This window comes from Xenopus laevis, chromosome 6S (assembly GCF_017654675.1).
Source record: "Xenopus laevis strain J_2021 chromosome 6S, Xenopus_laevis_v10.1, whole genome shotgun sequence".
Lineage (NCBI taxonomy): Eukaryota > Metazoa > Chordata > Amphibia > Anura > Pipidae > Xenopus > Xenopus laevis.
In genome coordinates this window covers 48,787,916-48,810,427 of record NC_054382.1, presented here as the reverse complement: position 1 = coordinate 48,810,427, position 22,512 = coordinate 48,787,916, and the positions used below count along the sequence as shown (strand labels likewise).

The 22,512-nt window shown below is 43.6% G+C and overlaps 1 protein-coding gene across 1 annotated transcript in view; it reads left to right on the top strand.

Annotated features, from left to right (window-relative positions):
* Nucleotides 1–22,512, top strand: part of LOC108719696 (contactin-associated protein-like 2) — a 1,103,988-nt gene that overhangs the window by 748,267 nt on the left and 333,209 nt on the right. The gene's annotated exons all lie outside the window — the stretch shown is intronic.

The following is a 22,512-nucleotide window of genomic DNA, read 5'->3' as shown; positions in this document are numbered from 1 at the left end:
TGTAGTTACACCCCTGACGTGAAGGATGGAGGCCAAAAGGTTGCTGGCCATTACAAAAGAATCTCAAAACCCACAGACTGCAGATGCATGCAACACTTGATCTCTTCTTTCTAAATTGACTTGAACCCTTCTCATTGTTACATTGAAACCAGAGTTTGGTTATTTGGTATCTAGATAAAATATCCAGTAAGTCTCTAATTTCACCTCCCATGCATTCCTAAAAATGGCTACCAACTGGATTCGGTCATCCCTATTATATTGGTCCCTTTTATATATTGGAAGCTCATTTGTTTAGGACTCTGTTTACTTTTTGTATGTTATAATGTTTTGTATGTAATTTTTATTTGTATGTGTGGTTAATGTATATAGCCATTTATTGTACAATACTGCAAAATATCTTGGTGCTTTATAAATACACTTAATATAATAATTATATTATATCAATAATAAAATGATATAATACAAATAATACAAACACAGCAAGGAGGTGCTTCAATAGGTTACAAATATAGTGCATAACTAAAACCGTAAATAGCTAGACCCTTCATTCAAACTGGAATTCCTTCTTGGCATACAATCTGCTGTATCAGAACACTCAAGGGGTTCAGACCCATATTTTGAAAACCACTACCATGGCTGTGTGAGGTTAATGAGGAAACAAACATTCTTCAGTGCTGCTTTAATGGAGAAGGAAAGGCTAAAACTAAGTAAGCCTTATCAGAAAGGTCCACCTAAATATACCTGTAAACCCTCAAACCAGTGCTGCTCTTAGTCCTCTGTCAAAAGAAACACTGCATTTCTTATATACATGGGCTTCTGTATCAGACTTTCTGCCTTCAGCTTAAATCTCCTTGCCCAGGGCGTAAGCATGCTCAGTTTGCTCCTTCTCCCCCCCCCCTTCTTTGCTGTAATCAGAGCCCAGAGCTATACATGAGCAGAGAGAGACAGTAAGTGATTTTACACCAAGCTAATACTGCAGCTGCTATCCTAAACAAACAAAGAGCTTCTAGAGCTTTTTACTCAGGTAAGGTAAAACATTCTACAGAATAAATATAGCATTCTAGCTTGCACTATTGCAGCTAATCTATTGGCAATAGAATGCCTCCGTAGCTTTCCTTCTCCTTTAAGTAATGTCCACCACCTCGGCTGATGTAGGAACATAAGGATTTGCACAGTGGCAAACCTTTGCATGCCAATATGTACCTAAAACTATTCTAGTTGGATTGTGTGTGGGTGTGCAAGTTCATTAGGGGTCATGTAAATCTGTTATTGCAGTTGAATGTGAATTTCCCCAAGGCAAGTAGAACATAAAACTTGCATCAAAGGTCACTCTTCTGCATAGTTTCTTCAAGCTTCCTGCCCAAAATCAAGCACAGCTGCTGCTATTGACACCTGGGAATCTGCAGCACCAATCAGCAGAGAGACCAGCGTTCAAAAGTGGACTGCTTTTGATGCTTTTGATGCCTCTTTATAGGTCACTGGTAAGGCCTCATCTGGAGTATGCAGTTCAGTTTTGGACTCCAGTCCTTAAGAGGGATATAAATGAGCTGGAGAGAGTGCAGAGACGTGCAACTAAATTGGTTAGAGGGACGGAAGACTTAAATTATGAGGGTAGACTGTCAAGGTTGGGGTTGTTTTCTCTGGAAAAAAGGCGCTTGCGAGGGGACATGATTACACTTTACAAGTACATTAGAGGACATTATAGACAAATGGCAGGGGACCTTTTTACCCATAAAGTGGATCACCGTACCAGAGGCCACCCCTTTAGACTAGAAGAAAAGAACTTTCATTTGAAGCAACGTAGAGGGTTCTTCACAGTCAGGACAGTGAGGTTGTGGAATGCACTGCCGGGTGATGTTGTGATGGCTGATTCAGTTAATGCCTTTAAGAATGGCTTGGATGATTTTTTGGACAGACAATATCAAAGGCTATTGTGATACTAAACTCTATAGTTAGTATAGGTATGGGTATATAGAATTTTAATTAAAAGTAGGGAGGGGTGTGTGTATGGATGCTGGGTTTTCATTTGGAGGGGTTGAACTTGATGGACTTTGTCTTTTTTCAACCCAATTTATTTAACTATGTAAATGACATAGTGGACTTGTACCTAATGATTCAGACACAGGCATCATTTTGATGATGTGGGGACAAACACTGAAGATCTCATTCACATTAGGTGCACATGCCACAATAGCTTGAGGTGCACTGTTCTCTCAAGGCTGCATTGACGCTTAAAGGGGTGGTTCACCTTGAAGTTAACTTGTAGCATGTTATAGAATGGCTGATTCTAAGCAACTTTTCAACTGGTCTTTATTTTTTTCTTTGTTATAGTTTTTTTTTAATTAATTTCCTTCTTTTTCTACGGGTAGGACTACACAGACGTTTTCGGCGCGATCTGACTCGAAGAGATAGAAATGTCGGATGAAGTTGCAGCATTGATCCGATTCGACACGACAAAAGTCATGTTGCGGATCAGCGCTACGACTGCAACCAACATTTCTATATCTTACCTTATTTCCGGCGCATGTGACTTGTTTTGTCGGATTGCGCCGAAAACGTCCATGTAGTCCTACCCTTACTCTCTCCAAATTTTAAATGGGGGTCATTTAAACAACAAATGCTCTGTAAGGCTACAATTATATTGTGATCGCTACTTTTCATTACCGATCTTTCTATTCAGGCCCTCTCCTATTCATATTCCAGTCTCTTATATAAATCATTGCATGGTTGCTAGAATAATTTGGACCCAAGCTAGACTGATGAAATTGCAAACTGGAGAGCTACTGAATAAAAATCTAAATAACTCAAGAACTACACATTCTAAAAAATGGAAATTGCAAATTGTCTCAGAATATCTCTACATCATTTTAAAAGTTAATTCAAAGGTGAACAATCCATTCAAAATATAGTCAAAATCCTGCTCTTGCACTCAATTTCACTCATAAATGAGCCATAATACTTCCACGAATGGCAAAAAAAATGTATACAAATAAATATTTGTATCTTTTTTTTAGTTCAAAACAGTGTGCATAATTGCATAACTTTCGTTAAAATAACAGCAGAGTGGTTAAGAGTGGTTCCTTTTATCAAAGGATAGAATTTACGTGAGTTGATTGCAAACTGATTACATTTTCAGATCACTGATGGCAGGTTTGATTGTTGATGCCATGATCACACTGTTAAGATGGTAAGATGGATGTTTTATACTCAAAATTATATTTAACTGCAAAAAAAGGAGGATGAAGGGTATTTATATGAAATGACTTTTGTGGGGAAACCAAGTGCAATTTTTGTCATATATGCTGATCATAAATCATATTTGAAACTCATAAGACCAAAACTGCAGCCTGGAAATGGATTTTGAATCAATTGCCTTAGCTATGCATCAAACCCATTAGGGATGTTATTGGCTCTTGTAACTATGAAAAAAATATGAGAATGGCAGTCTAAGGAAACAATGCATACTTTCTGCAATGTATTTCTCTAAAGTTAGGGGAGTATGCAAAATTATTATTCACAGATTCCAGAGTTTAACATGCAGCTGTCTGTTTTCTTTAATGCTGTTAGCATCAAACATGCGAAAAAAAATGTGTGGCCCAGGTGCTAATCTTAGAGCGCATTGAAGAGCTAGATGACAAAGGAATAAGGTGTGTGTCTAGAGAGCTCCGCCATATTTCAAATACCACAGAGCTGACTGATAGCAATCAAGCCAGTGGACAATCTTCGCAAGTTAAGCCTGCCATAAGTGTGGCCTTCGACACCTGTTACCAATACATGTGGGCTGGAATATTCGGAGTGAAGGTTTCTCCAGAGGGAAAGCAGATAATGGTCCCTCTAATTATGCAGTGTAATGCGGAGGTAAACTAAATCCTAAACCATGCCAACGGGAGATGTCCCCACTGCCAGCAGGTTTTCTGGATGGGACCACTTCAGGGGTCAACCAAAGTGGTGATGGCATTCCTGGCCATGATACAGTTGGATAATCCCACGGAAGCACAGGTATGCTGGTGCCCCCCAGAGTTGTTGGTGGACTCCAAGGCCTTGGTATCCCTAATTAGTGGAAGCATCCTCATTGAGGGGGAGACAGAGCAGCATACACCTGTTTCACATCATAGCTATCATTCTATTGCACACCTATGGGCATGCTACAAATGGTATACCTGAGTGCGATTGTTTGGCGGATGGATTTCATTGTAGAATAGCCGACTATATGCAAGATTTGTTCATTAGGTTAACAAATATGCAGATATTTATTTGATCAGGGCTCCCAAGTAGTAGACCAAAACATGCATAGTTAAATGAGTAGTTAAGAATGTATAGAGAGCATACACAGGAAGAGGAAGAAGAAAATCACACAGGGTTACAGGTCAAACATGACATCACATTGCTAAGCAACTATAGCCCCTCACTGCATTAAGTAACTGGAACAATCTCTGTCTGTTGTTTTCCTACAAAGAATTGGTTCCCACAGCTCAATGCTGTCCTTAGCCAATTTGATACAATCTAAGAATAAAAGAAGAAAGGGTTATTAAATATTCAAACTACAGTGTTACATGGGGTTGTATTCATAATTGCCCCCAGTAAAATCTGGTTTTCATGATGAGCTTTCTTACATATGGCTGCTGGTTCTTCCCCTTTAGAGTAGTGGTACTCAAGTATTAACTGTTACTTGAAAAGTGCATTTTTCCTTTGAATATTTTTTCATATAGGTTTTTAAAACATGTAGTGTAATTTACTAAAACAGTGTGCAAAAACACTAGGGGGCAGATTCATCAAGGGTCGAATTGAGAATTCGAATTTCGAGGGTTTTTTTATGGTCAAAACTGTCAAATTCGACTAGGGAGTTATTCACATTTGATTCGAGATTTTCAAATATTCTAATTCGATTTTCAAGATTTATCATACTCTGGCCCTTTCAGAACTCGACTATTCGCCACCTAAAATCTGCCGTGGTGCTGTTTAAGTCAATGGGAGACATCCAGGGATCAATTTAGAGTTGTTTGCAGCCTTCCTGACATTCGATTCAAATTCGATTTGAGTTTTCAGGTCGATTTAATTCACCCAAGTTTAAAAAATCGAATTTAGATTGGTTGAATTTCGAATTCATGGGAGTTTTAAAAAACTCCCATGAATTTGAAATTCGACCCTTGATAAATGTGCCTCCAGGGGTACAAGATCATCCCCTATAGTGCTCATTCAGCTATCAATACTTCCTGCTGTGTGGCTGTGGTCTGGACCTAGCAAAATGTTTAATATATACAATGAGTTCATGAAACTAATGATTTTGCACTAAACAACCCTCTACCTTTAAAGGGGAAAGAAACCTAGTCGGCGCAAACCCCCCACCCCCCCCTCCCGTTTGTTGCCCACCCTCCATCCTCCCCCCTGGCCTACCCCTCCCGCTGGGCAAATGCCCCTAACTTGTTACTTACCCTTCTGCGCATGTCCAGTTCAGGGAGTTCACCGACGACATCTTCTTCCACGCGATCTTCTTCCTGCTGTGAACGGCGCATGCGCAGTAGGATCATTTCGCCAGTACGATCTACTGGCATGCGCGTGACTTTTGGCGCATGCGCAGTAGATCCGTACCGGCGAAATGATCCTACTGCGCATGCGCCAAAACGCCGTTCACAGCAGGAAGAAGATCGCGTGGAAGAAGATGTCGTCGGTGAACTCCCTGAACTGGACCTGCGCAGAAGGGTAAGTAACAAGTTAGGGGCATTTGCCCAGCGGGAGGGGTAGGCCAAGGGGGAGGAGGGAGGGTGGGCAACAAACGGGAGGGGGGTGGGGGGTTTGCGCCGACTAGGTTTCCTTCCCCTTTAAGCAAGATATTTTATTCAAAATTAAAATTGTCAATGAAACAACTGTTAAATGAGGAGTATTTCAAAATGTGTTTGTCTGGGGTCAGATCTGATGTTGGTCTGCCTTTCCTTTCCTTTTGAAACCCAAAACAAGGCAGCATGTATCTAATATATATTGCGTGTGATCTTTATTAAATCCTACATGATGATGACTTGTAATTGTTAATTCTGCTCACACGTTGGCCTTTGAGTCTTGAATACTTATATTTAAAAACACAAGAGAAGTTAAACAGGCTTACGCTTATCAGTAGTAAGGCAACAGTTTGAGGACAAATCAGAGCATAGTGATATGTACAGTATATGTTTGTTCTGTATATGTGAATACTTTCTCCCTACATTATATTCACTTACCGGATTACGAAATTAAACCCATAATCACAGATTCTTATTATTTCAATAAAAGATTACTACAGAAATGATCTATCATTTGCACAGTTTTATCCACAGTCCAAGGATGATATATATTTACTGCTGTTTAATATCATGCAAAAGAAATAAAAAAGGAAAAATTATTCATTTGATTCTTGACATTCTATTTGCATCTATCTTGCACAGTACTGTAATTTTTTTTCTTTCAAGCATAAGACATGTTTTTTAATCATTGCATTTGCTTTGCTGTGTTCATCCATATTTTATCTGTTGCCTGAACAAAGGCCCACAAAATTTATTGTGTTCATTGGAGTTTTAGATAATACAAGCACTATCAGAAAAACTATAGGTATTATTAAATAAAAATCTGATACACTGAAGAAATAGTGTTACATTTTCCAAATGCAGATTAAATTAATTTCATGTGTAAATGCTTTCAGGGTATTTTAAGTTCCTTTTAAATGCTTATGCCCCCGGCAAAAAGTTGTTTTCCTTAGCTGATTTTTCATAAATAAGATGATTTTTATTATTCCACATACATATACCTACCATAAGCAGTTTCTAACTCTTTTTACAAGATGATTTAAAATCTGCATAATAGACACAATAGTGTATATTCGTGCTGTGATAAACTTTAGGTAATGTGGTAGAACATGTGAGAATGACTGTACAGATGAAGCCACTTGGATTTGTGTGTTAAATGCGTCATGACTCAGGATTAACTGAAGAAACGGTGTTATATAAAGTCATCTTAACTCATTTAATGCATTTAACCTTTTCATTAGCATACTAAAGCACCAATGTTCACAATGGTGAATGCTTCAATTAGATGGGATGCTGTGACACAATTTTCTGTGTTAATGGGATAAATGGGTTATCTGGGTTTTGTTATTCTGTTTCAAACACACAAACCAAAGTGGCTTCATTTTACCCAGGTACTGTATATTACAACTCACATCCCCTTCATACTTCATATCTCTCCTCTCCAACACTGTCTCATTACTATTTAAAAACAAAATAAATAAAAACATTACAAAATATGTAAAATCAGGGGTGAGGTGCTGGTGGGCACAAGGCAGCTCATCTTCCATAAAGTAGACAGTAAGTACAGGGCTCCTTTGCAATTTTGCACTCACCACTTATACATAGATCACAGAATCTATGGTGCTGACAGTGGTTGCAATGTGCTGGCACCTGGCTAGATTACATGTAACCCTATTAGAAAAACAAATTGACTAGCAACATATGGCACTGGTCACATAAATCATCTTCTGTATCTCCCTGTTCCCCTTTTCTACTTTGAGATGAGATGATAATACAATCAGATATCCAAAGCAACGTTTTTTCAAATTATTAATTACTTATACAAGATCATGCTCTATCTATAAGCACTGATAATTACAAATAGCCTGCGTCATGCCAATTGAAGGCCTACGGGCAAGGCCAGATGTGGCGTTTTTGCGACGTTTTTACGTTGCGTTTTTAAAAACGAACAGCCAGGCGTAAATACGCCACTGAAACCACATGCGACCATCAACATGCGTTATTCATGTGTTTTTCAGCACGTAGGCTTCTTTTCCCAACATGCACTTCTCATTGTTCTCATTGAGAATTTGGACGCCATATTTAAAATACCCTGCGTATTTATGCAGAGTGTGTGTCACGGCCGGCACCCAACACCAGAACAAGTGCTCGAATCCTGGTTCTGAGCTAAGCTTCACCAGTGGTGTGACCACCTTTGAGCTTCGGGAGGAGCCCTCAGCCTAATCGGGTGCCACCTGGTCTTACGAGAGGTTCAAGCAAGTGTTCTGGCAGGCAATGGGGCACGGCTGGTAGCTAGAGTCTTTGGGACCGAGGATCACGGTAACAGACAAGGATAAGGCAGAAGGATCGTCAGACAGGCTGGGTCGTGGCAGGCAGAAAGCAAGGGTCGTCAGGCAGGCAAGGGTCAAAACCGGGTATCAAGCAGGAAGGGTACAAGCAGAAGAGTAGTCGGATATCAGGCACAGGTCAGGATACAGAATTCAGGATGGTCAAGGTACAGGCTGGGTCAAACACGGATAATCAGATTCAAACAGGCAAAATAGCACAAGGCTTCAGAACAGAGCACCAGAAACAAGTTCTATCACGGGCAGTTTGCTGGGAGTGGAAGTGGCCTATTTATACCCTGTTTGGACGCCAAGGTTTTCGCGCCAAAATCGACGCACACGCGTCAGGATCGACGCGCGCGCGTCCGCGTCAAAATAAAGGAAACGAGACGCGGGCGCGCGCGTCCTAAGGAGGCAAGATGGTGGAACCACGAGGCGGGCGTCCCCGCGGCCGGCGTGGCGGGCGTCCCCGCGGCCGACTTACAGCACCCCCAATCCCAGGTAAAACAGATTTCCTTACATTACCCCCCTCTCTAGGGGGGGACACCGGACCCCCAGGCTTCCCAGGAAACTTTAAATGGAACTGCTTCCTAAGACGATCAGCCTTGATGTCATCAACTGAGACCCAGGAGTTCTCCTCAGGACCGAATCCTTTCCACCTAGTGAGGTACTGGAGTTTGTTACGTACCATTCGGGAATCAAGGAACTCCTGGATCTCAAATTCAGGCTGACCGTCAACTTGCACTGGAGGGGGAACAGAAGTAAGGCGAGTATTAGCGGCAGGTTTAAGTAAAGAAACATGAAAAGAATCAGAAATCTTGAAATTAACAGGCAATTTAAGGCGAACAGACGAAGGGTTGATAACAGTAGTGATGGGGTAAGGACCAATGAAACGGGGACCCAGCTTAAGGGAAGGAACCTTTAGCTTGATGTTTTTGGTAGAGAGCCACACCAAGTCTCCCACTTTATACTGGGGTGCTTCTCTACGTCTTTTATCAGCAGCCCTTTTCTGAGCAGAAGTAGCAGTAGACAAGGAATCATGTACCTGGGACCAAATCAAGGAAAATTGTTCGACAGAGGAATTAGCGGAAGGGACAGAAGAACCAGAATTAGAGAAGGAAAAGGCTTTTGGGTGTAACCCATTAACAACAAAAAATGGAGACTCCCCAGTGGAGGAGTGGGTAGCGTTATTGTAGGCAAATTCTGCCCAGGGTAACAGTTCTGCCCAGGAAGATTGATTTTCGGACACAAAACATCTTAAAAATTGCTCTAAAGACTGGTTCACTCTTTCGGTTTGCCCATTGGTTTGTGGGTGATAGGCGGTTGAAAAAGAAAGATCGATCCCCACTAACGAGCAAAATGCGCGCCAGAACTTAGAGATAAATTGAACACCTCTGTCTGAAACAATATTACTGGGAAACCCATGCAACTTAAATATATGTTGAATAAAAAGTTCGGACAAAGTTTTGGCAGATGGGAGGTGGGGAAGAGCAATAAAATGACCCATCTTACTGAATCTATCCACCACCACCCAAATTACTGTTTTCCCCTGGGACACAGGCAACTCCACAATAAAATCCATAGAAAGATGGGTCCATGGTCTTTCAGGAATAGGGAGGGGAATCAGTAACCCTTGGGACAAATTTCTAGAAGACTTGGAGCGTTGGCAGACAGGACAAGAATCCACAAAAGATTTAACATCTTGTTTACAGGTCGGCCACCAAGCACTTCGAGTAAGTAATGAAATAGTTTTACTTACACCAGGATGTCCTGCCATCTTGGAATCATGAACCTCTCTTAGAACCTGTTCTCTAAGATCTTCAGGAACAAAAAATCTCCCAACAGGAGTGTTAGAGGGAGCGTCTGTCTGAACAGGGGATAACAAAGAAGAGAGGTCAGATTCCAAAGTAGCCACAATGACTTCACCCGGAATAATTGTACTACAGTCATCAGTTTCAGAATATATTGAGTCAAAGCTTCTGGAAAGAGCATCTGCCTTGACGTTCTTTGTACCAGGCCTAAACGTCAAGGTAAAGTTAAACCTAGAAAAGAACAAAGCCCACCTTGCCTGTCTGGGATTTAGACGCTTTGCTGACTCAATATACAACAGATTTTTATGGTCAGTGTAGACCGTAACCTGGTGTTTAGCCCCTTCTAATAGATGCCGCCATTCTTCAAAGGCCCACTTGACAGCTAATAGTTCTCTATTCCCTATGTCATAATTTGCCTCTGCAGGAAGAAATTTTCTAGAGAAAAATGCACAGGGATGTAACCTATTAGTAGTCGGGTGCCTTTGAGAGAGAATTGCCCCTGCTCCCACCTCAGAAGCATCTACCTCAACTATAAAAGGTAGTGTTGTATCGGGATGGCGGAGGATTGGGGCAGAACTAAACTCCCTTTTGAGGAACTCGAAAGCTTGGATAGCTTCCGGAGGCCACATACTGGGGTCAGCACCTTTTTTAGTAAGATTTGTGATAGGAGCCACAATAAGAGAAAAATTTTTAATGAATTGCCTATAATAGTTGGCAAAACCTAGGAACCTTTGGGTTGCACGTAAAGAATATGGTTGGGTCCACTCCAGGACAGCTCTTACTTTGTCTGGATCCATTTCGAGACCCTTGGAAGAAATATTAAATCCCAAGAACTGTACGGAAGCAACCTCAAAAATACATTTTTCCAATTTTGCATACAGGTTATTAGCTCTAAGCCTACGCAATACCTCACAAACATGAAGACGATGATCAGACAGATTGGCAGAGAAGATGAGGATGTCATCTAGGTAGACCACTACGTATATCCCCAGCAGGTCCCGAAAGATGTCATTGACAAACTCCTGAAACACTGCTGGGGCGTTACATAGACCAAACGGCATAACAAGGTACTCGTAGTGGCCATCCCTAGTATTAAAAGCCGTTTTCCACTCATCCCCCTCCCTGATCCGAATGAGGTTATAGGCACCCCTCAAGTCAAGCTTGGAGAAGATCTTAGCATCCTTGACCTGGTCAAATAGTTCGGAGATTAATGGTAAGGGGTAGCGATTTTTACAGTGATTTTGTTAAGCCCCCTGTAATCAATACAGGGGCGTAAACCACCGTCTTTCTTACCCACAAAAAAGAACCCTGCCCCCGCAGGGGAACAGGAGGGCCTAATGAAGCCCCTGTCAAGATTTTCTTGTATATACTCTTTCATTGCCTGGGCTTCGGGCAATGAAAGAGGGTAGGTTCTACCACGTGGAGGAATTGACCCAGGAACTAAATCAATAGGACAGTCATACTGCCGATGCGGAGGTAAGGTCTCAGCTGCTTTTTTGGAGAAAACATCAGAAAAAACAGAATATGCTGTGGGTAACCCCTCAAAAGAAGTAGTGGCTACTACAGAGGGAAAACAAACCCCACTACATCCTGTACCCCATTGAGTCACCCCCTTAGAAACCCAGTCTATCAGAGGGTTATGCCTCTGGAGCCATGGTAAACCAAGAATAAGAGGAGAGGAAGCTCCCTCAATGAGGTATAGAGCTATCTCCTCACAGTGTAGATCATTTGCACACATGGAAAGATTTGTGGTCTTTTGGGAAACCACCCCTGATCCCAAGGGTCTTTTATCGACAGCCAGAATTCTCAAAGGAGGATTGAGGGCAACCAAAGGAATTTTATTTTTAGCAGCGAATGCTGCGTCCAAGAAATTACCCTCCGCCCCAGAATCAATGAAGGCTGACAATTTAACAGTGCCCGTAGGCCAGGTTAATTTAACAGATAATAGGACCTTGGAGGCAGATTGGGGAGAGGAAACGCCTGCACCCAAATGGAGCTCCCCTTCTCCATTTAGGCTAGAGCGTTTCCCGGCCTCTTGGAACATTGATTGAGGAAGTGACCCTTCTCCCCACAATACAAACACAACCCAAGAGACCGCCTCCGTGCCTTTTCCTCAGGAGAGAGGTGAAAGATGCCCAGCTGCATAGGCTCCTCCTGAGGTTGAGACACAGAGGGGTTTGACAACTTAGCACTAAAATTATGCTTATACAAAGAAGAAGTACCCTGTTCCTCCCGATTTTCCCTCTGTCTCCTATCTACCTGGATAACCAGAGACATAAGGTCATCCAGACTGGTAGATAGGGGGTAATTGACCAGGCTGTCTTTGACAGATTTGGCTAGACCGATGCGAAACTGGCTCCTTAGAGCTGCATCGTTCCAGCCAGTCTCCACCGCCCACCTACGAAACTCTGTGCAGTAAATTTCCACCTCCCGTTTACCCTGGCGTAGTTTGCGAATAGCGGAATCGGCCGAAGAGGCGCGATCCGGGTCATCGTAAAGAATGGCCATAGAGCGGAAGAAAATATCTAAAGAGAAACGGGCAGGGTCGGTGGCTGGCAATCTAAGTGCCCAGACTTGGGGGTCACCCACTAATAGGGTCATTACGAACCTGACCTTTTCCTCGTCAGAGGGAAATGAGTGGGGGAAAAAGCTGAGGTACAGCTTACAGGCTTCTTGAAAAACAAAAAACTGGGTTCTGTCCCCACCAAACTTGGCCGGAAATGCAATCTTGGGTTCCTGAGGTCTGAATACAGCACCCCTATCAGGCAGGGAACCCACTGAAGGAGTAGGAACAGAACTGGCTGGCTGCTGCGAGGGTTCCAGCTGGCGTGTTAGGTTATGAAACCCCTGGAGTAGATAGTTCTGCTTTTGCTCCTGCTCCTCCATGCGTTCCAGCAGCGTAGTTAGCAACAGCTCGGAAGAAGATGGAAGTGGAGCAGCGGCAGCAGCTTCGGTGTGATCGTCGTCCTCCATGGCCCGTGATAATGTCACGGCCGGCACCCAACACCAGAACAAGTGCTCGAATCCTGGTTCTGAGCTAAGCTTCACCAGTGGTGTGACCACCTTTGAGCTTCGGGAGGAGCCCTCAGCCTAATCGGGTGCCACCTGGTCTTACGAGAGGTTCAAGCAAGTGTTCTGGCAGGCAATGGGGCACGGCTGGTAGCTAGAGTCTTTGGGACCGAGGATCACGGTAACAGACAAGGATAAGGCAGAAGGATCGTCAGACAGGCTGGGTCGTGGCAGGCAGAAAGCAAGGGTCGTCAGGCAGGCAAGGGTCAAAACCGGGTATCAAGCAGGAAGGGTACAAGCAGAAGAGTAGTCGGATATCAGGCACAGGTCAGGATACAGAATTCAGGATGGTCAAGGTACAGGCTGGGTCAAACACGGATAATCAGATTCAAACAGGCAAAATAGCACAAGGCTTCAGAACAGAGCACCAGAAACAAGTTCTATCACGGGCAGTTTGCTGGGAGTGGAAGTGGCCTATTTATACCCTGTTTGGACGCCAAGGTTTTCGCGCCAAAATCGACGCACACGCGTCAGGATCGACGCGCGCGCGTCCGCGTCAAAATAAAGGAAACGAGACGCGGGCGCGCGCGTCCTAAGGAGGCAAGATGGTGGAACCACGAGGCGGGCGTCCCCGCGGCCGGCGTGGCGGGCGTCCCCGCGGCCGACTTACAGCACCCCCAATCCCAGGTAAAACAGATTTCCTTACAGTGTGGTTTCAAATGTGCAGATCCCATAGAGTCTACTGATTTGGTAGTTTCTTGACGTATTGGCGTTTCTGCTAAAAAAACGCCAATACTGGCGTCCTGTGGCGGATTTCAGTGGTAATGCAGTTTATGCGTCTTTACGCCTGGCTGTTCTTTTTTAGAAACGCAACGTAAAAACGCCGCAAAAACACCACGTCTTCCCTTGCCCTAAGACTACAAGTACAGTAGCTCTACAAGGGCAGAGTCTGTCCAAGGCCTCCATAGACTTATTTGAATAACATAATCATGTTTGCACAATTAGATTGCCAGACATCTCAAATAATCAGCCCACTACATGTGCTTAATAGTACCTCTTCTTAAAATTCTAATTCATATCAAGAGATGGAAATTAAATGTCTTATTTGGGTTGCTGGCTTACTGTGTTGGGTTGCTGGCTTACTGTGTTGTGTTGCTGTACCTGTGTTTACTGCAATAAGAAAGTGTGAGATTTGGTTTAAGCATCACTGGTGGGAGTCATTTGGAGATTCCCACTGGAGCTGTTCCAGGCACTCTTTACTGCCAAGAAGTCTAAAAGTATCCACTAGTTGGCCTGTGAAAGTTTGCGAATCAACCAGGCTGATCTTGTGACCAGCTGAAGGTAGATATGGTCTCAGTGGTTGTCAATTCTTTTCAATTGAAACCACACTTTAAGATCCAACCTTTTGTCAAAGCTCCCTTATCCCATAAAATGAGTATAGTATAGAGTTAAAACTTGTAAATATAAAGATAGGCATATCCTTCTATTTGTATTTTTAAAACAGAGTTTTCCATATGTATGTAATTTCATTATAAACTGTTCCATGTAAATAAATGGGTTTAATCTAAAGTAGGCCTGTTGCAATATTCAAACTTTAATGGCTAATTAGTGCGTTAGCTACAGTTCTGCTGTGGGGGTCAAGTGCAGAATCTCCTTTATTTCCATTTTAGCTGCTATACAGATCTGTTTTCTTTTTCTCACATCTACACACAGTATAATTACCGAATGCATTCTGCAGATTGTGCACAGCTTTAATTTTCTGTTTATATGACTCAGGGAAAGTTATCAGATGTCAATGAATATTTCTGAACTGCGTAAATTTTGGAAGAAACACTCCATAGCATTTCATGGTGAGAAACCGCAAACTGACATCTGAAAGAACAACAACTACTTCCCGAGATTGGACTGAAAGCAGCGAGGAACTAATTTTCCTATATTTGTTTTTCCTCCCTTGAAATGTAATTTTCATAATAATTAGCTTCCTACGCCATATGTGAGAAAAAGCTTCAAAGCACAGCTAGAAAGGAATCAAACAGTTTCAGGTTAAACAGGAAACTGAGTTTATGTTAACAACCGATTCCTTGACTGATTGAAGTAGGTTCTTCGTATTGTTGATATGGCTACATAGCTCCAAGCTCCCAACCTGCATTCACACTTTAAAGCTGTTGTGTTTGATGGAAAAGAAAACAAGGTTTCTGACAATGCTGAATCTCCACAGATAGCTTTGGAAATAAGGAGGTGATAATTGTGTTGAAAAAATGTTTTTCAGAGTGTTACCTTGCAAAAAGTTCTGTTATTTGTACTTTGCTTTAATAACTCTACCATACTAAAAACGTTGTTACAGTCAGTCCCCGGTAAATAATGTGGTGATGCCACAAGCATTATTGCAATGGTTTAGTCACCATACATAAATACGAACACTTTTAAAACTTTTAAGGAAAACAAAAGAAACAATTGAGAACCGGTGAGATGGAATACAGTGTATCTCCCGCATCCACTCAGTGGCTCACAAGGTAACCAGTTCAGATGCTGCAGTCAATTAGCTAATTAAAACGTAACTTTTATTCTTGTTGCAATACAAAAACCACGCTAATGAATAGACAAAAACTCATCACTGAAACCAGAGTGAGGAGAATTCAGTGATGCTGGACTGTGCCCTTAAAATACATTTAAACAAATTAAAAACACATAAGTGGAACGGTGAGAGGTAAGGAAGGTGAGCTGCAGGCTATGCAGCCACCATTCTGAAAGTCATACAATATTGAGAAGTATCTAAATTGCTCCCCCCTATTATTAATCTAGTAACAGTGTCGGACTGGGCCGGCGGGAAACCGGGAAAAAACCCGGTGGGCCCCGGCCCTCATGGGCCCCCGCCGGCCCAGCCATTTTTCCCGATTGGGCTCCCCCTTGAAAAAAAGTCTCATCTGCGCCTCTGCGCAGCGCAGGCCCGCAGTGCGAGGAAGTTCACACAGGCGCGCACTGCACAGACGTTTCATGCAGGTGCACGCCGCACCAGCATTCACGCAGGAGTGCGCAGATGAGACAGAGGCCCGAGAGGGAGGCGCGCAGAGGTAAGCCAGGAGGGGGCCGCCGGTGACTGCCTGGAGGGGCCTTCATGTGGCAGTCCCGGTGGGCCCCCATTACTCCAGTCCGACACTGTCTAGTAATAATCAATACGATCACAGTGAACCGATTTACACCACGTGTGATAGAATCAGACCTCTCAAGTTTCTGCCAAAGACCCCAGCCACCCGCACCTCCCTTCCGTTTAGTAATTTCCCAAAATTTCTACCTGGTGACGTAGTGAGAGCGTGGGAGCTGGTCTCCCACCGTCCACCTATGACCCGACGCGTATCACCGGAGACACCGGCTTCTTCAGGGGCATAAGTAGTTTGCGCGTGTTTTCTGTCAGATTTTTGCGTGTTTTCTGTCCAAGCGATTGGCCGCTACGCAAATGCTTCTGCATACGTCATCATAGTCATATATTCATTGCCATATGGGAACTTGCCCGTGCATGCGTCGCCTACTATACTGCGCTGACTTGAATTTTATTATGTGTGTATTACATCTATATTTTGACACATTTAGAAAGATTTGACACCGATATGTGTACATGCTGGAAGGCGTAACCGGATGCTAATAGATCACTTCAAAATGTGATGGCTTAGGTAAATAAGTATGGCTTGGCTGAAATAGCCCATTATGTAATAAGAATAAGTACTTAATAATTAGGTAGTGATAAAAGTCCAGCTATCTTAGAACCCTATTAGATGAAATTTTTTTTTTTTAAAGGTTCATTTTTATTGAATTTTAACAACAGAAAAAAATTAGAAGGAAGTAAAGCGAGTTAGAAAGGAAAGAAAGGAAGGGGAAGTAGAGAAAAGAGGTACGGCTGAAAAAGTAACTATCATTGGTTGGTCAAGGTGACTGGCGACACGAGCCAAGGGTTCCAAATATTCTCAAATTTCTTTTTGACATCCGCGTGCCAAGTAGGTGAGCTTGTACAGTTCCAGTTGCGAATTAATTAGTCCAATCCACCTAGTCAGAGTCGGTGGCGATAGGCCCATCCAGTGAAGGGCAACAACTTTTTTTTTTGCGTAAAAGAAAAGCAATCTCATCAGGCATCTAGTGTGTACTCTAGGTATCACGGCATCAAGAAGACCCAGAAGACAAGTAGCCGGGTTAAGTATCTGGGGAAGATCCAGTTCGGTGGCCATAAAGTTCACAATTGCCCTCCAATATCTAAGTATCATTGGGCAATCCCACATTAAATGCATGAAATTAGCGACAGAAGCACCACATCGTAGACAGCTGGGTGAAGCTACTTTCCCCATCGTAAATAGTTTCTGAGGAGTGAGGTAAGTTTGATGCATGATCTTAAACTGTATGAGCCTGTCTCTTACACTCACTAATGGGACATATAGGTTGTCTATGATTTCTTCCCAATCATGTGGGTCGATATGAACCCCACTACTCTCCCACTTATAATTCACCCTGGGTCGGGGATCATATCTATTGGAAATTAAGTGTCTATATGCATTGGACAAAAGCTTGACCTTGGAGGGTTAAGATATCAATTTTTCTATCCCTTTGTATTGTAGGTGCAGAGGAGGGGTTGGGAATTGTGCTGAGCAAAGATGACTTATCTGGTTATATCGGAATTCGGACAGGTCAGGCAGAGAGAGAACCCGGCGAAAATCAGGCAGTGAGCGAAGAGCGCCATCAGTATAAACTTGAGACAACCGCTTTAGACCAAATTTAGTCCATGTTCCCACCTCCGAGAACGTGGATAGTGTGGATAGTTACTATTACCCCATAAAGGTGAATCCGGAGATAGAGTAGTAGCAGCTTTAGTGATTAGCACAATTGCATCCCAGGCTCTCTTAGTGGCATCCATTACAGGCAGTAAAGGGCCAAGATCTTTTCGAGTTCTATATAAAGCATTATGCAGACTTTCGACAGAAGTGAGATACAGTGCCTCTATTATGGATGCTGGGTTATCAGCGTCAAACACTTTCCAACCGGGTACATGTGAGGCCTGGGAGGCAAAATAGTATAGCTCATAATTGGGAGAGGACAGTCCCATCTGATCTTGTGGAGCATTGAGAGTGGCTCTGGACAGTGTGGGCGTTTTGTTCCCCCAAATAAATTCAGATTGCGTTCGGTCTATATCACGTAAGGCTTTTTTGGGTATGTGGCAGGGGGTATTACTCAGTACATAAAGAAATTTAGGAAGATAGATCATTTTGCATATATTTATTCTGCCTATTAGCGTGAGAGGAAGTTTGGTCCAGTGTGCCAGCATGTCCTTAAATCTACGGTGTAAGGAGTACAAATTATGCTGCAAAAATAATGTCGGATCTTTATGCACCGTTATCCCTAGGTACTTAAAATGGTCTGCCACTTTGAGGTTACAGTCCTCAGCCATCTCTACTGGAAGTTGTCCGTCAAGGGGAAATAGTATGGATTTGTCCCAATTAATTTGAAGGCCTGAGAACGTACCAAATTGTTTGACAATCCCAAGAACAGAGGCGAGCGATTCATGAGGGTCTGCTAAGTATAGGAGAGTATCATCCGCAAACAGTGAGAACTTCTCCTCTATTGTTTTGTAGATGAATCTTCGTACCCTTTGAGATTGCCTAATGGCTATGGCCATGGGTTCAATTGCCAACACAAATATGAGCGGGGAGAGAGGGCACCCTTGACGAGTACCTCTTGTAAGGTGAAACGGGATGGAATTAATGCCATTGACCCTGACGGATGCCTTTGGTTCACTGTACATCAGCTTAAGCCATTTTGTAAAGGAAGGGCCAAAACCCATCCTAGTAACAACCTCCCACAAGTATGGCCATTCCACAGAGTCAAACGCCTTCGCCGTGTCTAATGAGACCACCAGCCTAGAGCCCACGTTTTCATGTTTTAGTTGTAAATTAAGGAACAATCTTCTCAGGTTAAAGCTGGTTGATTTAGAAGGCATAAAACCGGTCTGATCAGGGTCCACCACTGTAGACACAACTTTAACAAGATGCTTAGCTTGGGGATGACCACAATTGTCGCGTCTGAGAACGTTTTAGGGAGAGAGAAATTTTCAAAGGCATACATCAGGGTCTCATGCAATTTGGGAACTATCTCGCGTATATGAATACGTACCATTCTATAACAAAGCCATCTGGGCCCGGGGATTTGCCGGAAGGAAAGGATAGTATGGCCTCAGCAATCTCAAGAGGAGAAATCGGGGAATCCATGTACTTTGCTTGCTGAGGTGAAATATTCGGAATGGGAATCCCATTCAGATAGTCATGAAGGTCAGCATTAGAGTAATGCGCAGTAGAGGTGTAGAGAGAGGAGTAAAATTTACTGAATTCCAAGGCAATCTCAGGTGGGGAGGTCAACATTACCCCTGTTTAGGAGAGGATCCTGGGGACAGCAGAAGTCCCATTAGGAGGTAAGCTAGAGGCTTACCATTTTTATCACCGTATGCAAACGTAGTGCTGGTGGCGTGTAGAAGTTGCTTTTTAGTCAATTCTACCCTATGTACTTTGAGATGCCTAAGAGCAGTAGCAAATTCCCCATGCGTCTGTGGTGTGGGATTGTCAATATAAGCCGTTTCAGATTGGGTAACAACCGATTCTAGGTGTTGTAGAGTTTCTTTCGAGGGGAAACTGCCTTAAAAGCCTCCCAGGTAGTCGAGGAATCCGCAGAGCCATGATTCACACTCCAGTATTGTACAACTGAAGCAGCGGATTCCCCGATCACACTAGGGACCTTCAGCCAGTATGGGCTCAGTCTCCAAGTTCTATGTGCGGGGTCGGAGAGGAGGTCTAACGAAAGGAGCAAAGGTGCATGATCTGAGATTCCCCGTGGCAAATAACCAACCTCTCTAACTTTGGGGAGGAGATCCGGGGTAACCAGAGTGAGATCTATTCGATAGGTAGTAGAATAACAGGAGAATTGTCTGCGCTCCGGGTACTTCCAGCGCCATACGTCCACCAAATTGTACGCCCGGGCCCGATCTGCAAGTTTAGAGGTATTTACTGGAGGAGCGGAAAGCCTATCCAACAGAGGGTTACAACAATTGTTAAAGTCACCCATGATACACACCGGGGCGGGAGGCAATTGCATCAGTGTCTGATATAAGTCATGAAGTACTGTTTCTGCGAAGGGGGGAGGGATATAAATATTGGCTATGAGGATAGGAAATCCAGCTATAGCACACGCCAATATTTGAAATCTGCTTGCTCTGTCCGAACGCACCTCTATGAGGTCAAATGGGAAACCCTTCCTAACCAGGACCGAGGTGCCCCTAGCATATGTTGAATATGTAGTATGATGGATATACGCAACCCACGGTTTTCGGAGAGCCAAGACTAGGGATGTAGCGAACTGTTCGCCGGCGAACTAGTTCGCGCGAACTTCGACTGTTCGCGTCCGCCGCAAGTTCGCGAACGTCGCGCGACGTTCGCCAATAGGCGTTCGCGTCAAAATCGTTCGACCATTCGACCATTCGATCGCTAAAATCGAACGATTTTCGTTCGATTCGAACGAAAATCGTTCGATCGAACGATTAAAATCCTTCGATCGTTCGAATCGAACGATTTTCGGATGTTCGAAGTTCGCAAACAGTTCGAGAACTGTACGCATTTTTTGCCGGTGTTCGCGAACGGCGTTCGCGAACACATACTCGACGGTTCGCTACATCCCTAGCCAAGACCCGACTCCCAACTAAGTGGGTCTCCTGAAGTAGGAGAATATGTGGGGTGTAAGACTTAACATAATTAAAGACTAATGCCCGATTCACCTTATCGTTAAGGCCCCGAACATTCCAAGATACTAAATTAACAGTAGCCATTTGGTGGTGTGTAAAAGGGATGCGTACTCACTCTATGATGGATAAGTGTCAGGCTTCCAGACACCCTGCCACTCATTAGCCCGCCAAGTACATACAATGTGATCCAGCCAGGGAGGGAAAGAAAAGAAGGAAAGAAAGACTTAAATGAGGCAGAAAAGACATAGTTAAAACAACTTACACAAAAATAAAACCCCCACCCAACTGCCCCCCACCCTGCCCAACCCTCACAGTCTGGCGGGCTTAGTATCCCAAACATAATATCAACTGGGGAGATTGGTTGCCCTCAACAAGCTCGCTCCAAATCTTGTTGTGGCCAAAGAGCTTCCGTGGTGATCGGCCAATGGTTCACAGGATAATGAAAAGTAAACTTACAAAACTAAAGGTAAACATGCAATCCCAATGAAGGTATATCAAGTTACATATATGTAGCAAGAGTTGTCTTGTGCAGAAAAAGTTCCAAGGCAGGTGTTAGTGTCAGAGTAAGGTTAACGGCAGCACCTACATGAGTCCAGGATAGTTGAAGAAGGTACTGTGTCTGCCACTGAAATAGTCTCAGTACTGTAATTTGCTTGACCACCTGGTACTGCCGAGACACACAGAGGTATCGACAACTGAGCAACATGAGAGAAACACTTGCATCGAAAGCTACTTCTTGCAATAGGGATTACATCGAAAAGTTGCAAGTAGCAGCTTTCCCTCTTCTCTTAGCAGTGGAAGGATATTGAAACCATGCACATTAGGTCAAATAACTATCGAAGAAGAGTTCAGTAAACAACAGTTATGGCCTGGGACTTCTGCCGGACCGTGCCTCAATCCAGCTCAATGCCTCTTCAGGAGTATTGAAAAAATGAGATTTGTTTGCGTCAATGACCTTGAGTTTAGCCGGGTATAGCATGGCATAAACCAACTTCAGGTCCCGCAACTGCCGTTTTACGCCGGTAAAGGTGCTGCGCTGTTTCTGCAGATAAGTAGAGTAGTCAGGATACAGTGATACATTGGCCCCTTCATGTACCAGCTGGCCTTTCACCCTTGCTTCAGAGAGAGCTGCATCTCTATCTCGAAAGTGAAGTAATCTTATAAGAAAGGAGCGTGGGGGAGCACCCGGAGGTCTAGGTCGACCTGGGACGCGATGAGCCCGTTCCACTGTATAGTGTGCGGTGAAAGGTGCATTAGGCAGAAGTTGCTTGAGCCATCTTTCAGCGAAATCATTAGGCGAATTGTCCTCTGCACCCTCCGGGAGCCCCACCACCCGCACATTATTACGGCGTTGGCGGTTTTCGTAGTCATCTAAGAGAGAAGCTTGCTGCTTTATTTGCTGTTGTAATTCAGTGAGTTGTGCTGGAATTGGTGTACAGATATCTTCCAGAGCACTAACCCTGTCTTCCACAGCCGTCGTTCGTTCCCTTACAGCCTGCAAATCCACTTTGATCAGAGATAGGTCAATTTTAACCTCCTCTATGTGGGTAGTAAGTGTGGTTTGACAGGTCGCTATTGCGGCAAGAATAGGCGCAAATGCCGTTTCCGAAGTATCTTCGGTTGGTATTGAAGAAGGGGATGATGGTGCAGCGCCATCATGGCCAGACCGCCTCACAAACTGATCCATCTTCTGTGACGTTTCACCAGGCCTTTTTGGTGCTCTGCTACTACGCATAATAAGCCAGTGAAGGAATGCTCAGCACGAGGGGAAGTACAGTTTGGTAGCGGATTAGTATATTAACAGGATCAATAACACCACGGAGCTCTCA